This window comes from Geospiza fortis, unplaced genomic scaffold (genome assembly GCF_000277835.1).
Source record: "Geospiza fortis unplaced genomic scaffold, GeoFor_1.0 scaffold424, whole genome shotgun sequence".
NCBI lineage: Eukaryota > Metazoa > Chordata > Aves > Passeriformes > Thraupidae > Geospiza > Geospiza fortis.
The window spans coordinates 526,956-531,315 of NW_005054354.1; positions in this window are offsets into that span (position 1 = coordinate 526,956).

The window sequence follows — 4,360 nt, forward strand, 5'->3', positions numbered from 1 at the left end:
GTTGTGGCCCCCCCCTGCCATACCTGGGGGCTGCAGGGCAGGACACTGAGCACCCAGACTGCATAGAGCTGGGGCCAGCAGCTGCAGGAAAGCACACTGAGCACCCAGACTGCACAGAGCTGGGGCCAGCAGCTGCAGGACAGGACACTGAGCACCCAGACTGCACAGAGCTGGGGCCAGCAGCTGCAGGACAGGACACTGAGCACCCAGACTGCACAGAGCTGGGGCCAGCAGCTGCAGGACAGGACACTGAGCACCCAGACTGCACAGAGCTGGGGCCAGCAGCTGCAGGACAGGACACTGAGCACCCAAGCTGCATAGAGCTGGGGCCAGCAGCTGCAAGCCATGCAGAGCCATGCAACTTGAGCAGGGGCCTCCCTGCCCAAGGGAGGGCAGCCCAGCAACCAAAACCAGCCAGGTTTTAAAAGGATTAGACGTGCATAGATGGCAAGAGGGATTTTCATAACAAAGGACTAAATAGATGCAAGTTTGCAAGCAGCAGCAGCTCTCTGCTTTATGGGAAAGTTACACTAGATACAAAGAAACCACAGGAAGGAATCTTATCCCACGCTGCCAGCTGCTGTGGGGCTTGCAGCATCCTCAGAAACAGCCCAGACCTACTGCTCCAGGCAAGGAGCCTTCCCCAGAAGCTCATGCCCTAGCTGCCCTATTCATGTCAATGAACAGTCAGGTCAGACTGTTCAGAAAGAAATACTCAGATTTTGGAAATTTTCCCCCCTTTTTTTTTTGTTTTTGTTTTTTGTTTTGGTTTTGGTTTTTCTGTTTCTTTTGCTTTTGTTTGTTTTGTTTATAATTTACCATGTTGATAAAATTATCCATGTTTTCTTTGGGCTTTAACCTGGCTGTGGATAACTCTGACACACAGCTACAAAACTGTCAAAGCCTAAGCAGGCAACAGCTCTGAAAGTGGTGGGGGAAATGTGAACCCAATATCAGCAGTTTTGCTTCTGGGAACAAAGATGCCAAAGCACCTGTGCCTGTACAGGTGCTCTCCCTGTTTGTCTCCATCAAGCTGTCAGGAAATGCAAGAGCAGGGAGCCACTGCTTGCTCACTCAGTGCTACAGCTCAGAGGAAGAAAAAGCACCCTGATTTCTTCCATCTGGTTGGCTGTGTGGGAAACAAGACTCCTATTTCCCTGCCAATGGTCCTGCCATTCCTCTTGTGCCTAACGTGGGGCACACCTTTCTACCCCACTGCTGAGGCTGGGCAGCTTTTTGGAAAAAAGAAATCAAGTAAAACAAGTGTAGGAAGAAGCAAGAATTTCTGAAGCAAAGGATAACAGAGCAGTACCCTAGAAACTGTTTTTCTAACATAAATTATTCGTGAGGAAGTGTGTGTGACTTGGAGCAGAAATCCTTCCCCAGGGAGTGCCATCTTTTCCAGGTTCCCCACCAAGGGCACTTTTGCTTACTAATATTTTTGGACAAGAGATCAATTTAGGAGGCAGCCAAGGGTGAGAACTCCTTGGAAATCGGACACAGTAGTAGTATTATTTAAATCTCTCACACATCTCTTTACCACAGCTCAGTGCCTGCTCTGGATAAAAATCCAACCTCTGCTTCTCATTCGAGTTTCAAAACAGATGCATTAGCTGGGTCTGATGATCCAAGTACTAGTAGTAGTACCAGCACCTGTTGTTGCTGTTACCAACCTTCTTGAAAGCTCTTTTGCCTGTTCTTGAAGGCAGTTTGACAGTGAAACTGTTTCCAGCACTGAAAATGGTGTCCTCTCCATTTGGTGGTTGTGTCACATTCCTGCACTTGTCAGATGATGACCCAGGAGAGGTAAGAGCCACATCAGACAGATTTCTCTGTCCCCTGGAGCCAGCCAGGGATAAGGTTTGACTGGGTGCTATAAAAAATTCATTGGAAGGCATGTGGTTAAGCTGACATCTCTGCTCACTTGTGGGATTTCATGGCACAGCACATCAGGCTGCATTTCTCTGTGCAGGGCTGCTCTTCTCTTGGCCTGGATCTCCCTGGCTCTGCCAGTGAGCCCTCACAACTGAGATTTTAGCTGTGGACTGCACAGTCTAAACCATGTAATGTGCTCTATCCTGTGTGTCTTGCTAGATGCCAGTTGCTGTGCCCAGTGAGCTCCAGTGAAAGATCCCAGTTGGATTCTCAGGCTGAATTAAGTGAGACTTCATTAAGAATTTAAATATTTTTAGCAAGGTGGAAAAATCCTTTTTCATCATCTAAGATTAAATTCTCTCCCTCAAGTCAGCCAGCCAAGACACCTCCAGCAGGGTGCTGAGTCACTCAGCTGAAGATGGAACCACCTTGTCCTTGCAGGAATGAGTGTGATATCATCTGGGCTTTGAGCCCTGAGCTGAAACAGCATCCATGACATACTGACAAGCCAAGCCAGAGGGGAGGAGGCCTTGGGCACAGCAAACACTCTCCAGCAGTCCAGTCCAAAGCCTTGAGCCTGAAAGGCAACGCACACACACAGAGCTCCTTCAGCAGCTCCTGTGCAAGCTGGCTTAAACCTGCTGCTGACAGTTATTGTCATTCCCATAGATAAATGTAAGCTGTGGGTATGGCAGAGCAGTTTTTGGTATAAATCAGTTAATTGAAGCTCAGCCAGCTTGTGTCAGGGCTGAAATAAACCTGAAAGATTTCATCGCAAACATTTCATTTTTATTTTAGAAATGCTAAAAGAATTAAAAGGAGTCTCAACACCAAAGAAAACAGCTTCTCTTCCAGAGACACTGCTCTCAGGCCCAGGACAGGCATGGCCAGGAGGAGCACCAAGGGATGCTGCCAGGTGCCAGGGCTGCTGCAGGCAAGGGCTCTGCTGCCCTCCCCTCACTGCACTTTGCTCAAGTGTCCCCCTTTGCTCTTCCTGCTGCTCCTCCCTGCACATGGCTTTGGCTGGTACAGGCAAGGAGGCTTTGGCTGCTCTTCCCTAACAGACAAGGAGGTACCAGCTCCTCTCCCTCTGAGCTCCTGCCTCCAGAAGTAGATTAAACCTGAAGAAATGAAGGGCTTATCCATTTCAAAGTCCCACAACAACAATCTAAAGGTGAGAAGCCTCAAAGGATTGCTCATCATGCCTCTGCATGGAGGAGGTAAGTTTTCACACTGCTGTTGAGGGAGGAGTTGTAGTCCCCACACACGCTGTCAGCTGCAAAAGCCCAGCATGGATAAAGGAACATCATTTTGCTTTACTCCTCTCTGCCTGGATGAGATATCTGATGTGCTGCTGTCTCTCATCACTGGAGTTAAGAGCAATTTCCATTCTGTGAGCCAGCTGACATGCACTAGCAGGAAGTGACCTATACCCCAGGAGGGCACACTTCTCTCATTTTGCAATGGAAGGAGCCTGACAACCTTCCTTGAAGAGCAATGTCTGGAATTAGGCAAGGCTGTGGTAGGTAAGGTGTGGCTGAGGGGGAGCACAGATCCATGAAAAGTCCATCCAGCAGTGTCTGGTGGCTGTGTATCCCCCAGGATGTCACATTCCTGACCTTGCCCCCAGCAGCTGTGTGTAAGTTGTTAACTGTTCCCCATGGTGAGCTGCTGGGCTGAGAGATGCTGAACAACATCTGATTCAGCTCAGTGTGAAGCTCATTCAGCTCAGGCTGGCATGAACATGTCCTCTCCACAGACCTGAGGCTCACAGGGGCAGCCAAAAACCCTTCCAGAGCTACAGCCCTTCCAGGCATCCATTTACCATCTGTGTGGCTTTTAGGGCAGAAACTCTGCCTGAGTCACCTCTCAGCAGGGCTCATCTGAAAGCAGGATGTCAGGGACTTGGGTCATCCCTCTTGGAAGAGTGGGGAGCTTCTTGAGAAGATTTTCCTGCAGATCTGTCCTCGCTCACCTGCTCAGCTGGCACAGCAGCTTTGCCTTCCCAACTGGAAGCCTTTCCACTGAAAGAGAAAACCCAGTGCTGCTTTCTGAATCCCACAGAGTGCAAGATAAATCCATCTGCAGGGGGGGAAAAAAGCAAAAATAAAGTGTGCAAGTTTTGCAGACAGCTTTTGCAGGCCCCTGACATCAGTTGCCCACATCTGTCCTGCCTGCAGCTGCTGCCAGAAGTTTTTTGCCATTCCCATATCTGTCCTGGAAGAAGTTGTCTCTCTGCTGTTTGAAGATTGTGGGCACCAGCAGCAGCTTGAGAACAGTCTCGGACTCAGGAGCTTCAGCTTTACCTGCTGACTGCATTGGGCTGTCGCCATCAGGAAGGCAGAGCCACCTGTCTGGGTTTCTCCTGCACAGAGCTGCACAAAGCTGGGCAAATTCAACCAACAGCTGCTCAGGGACTCAGCTTTTAGTGCCAGTGGTCATGGAATGGCCTAAATATGCCCTTTCATCTTCTAGTTAGAAACAA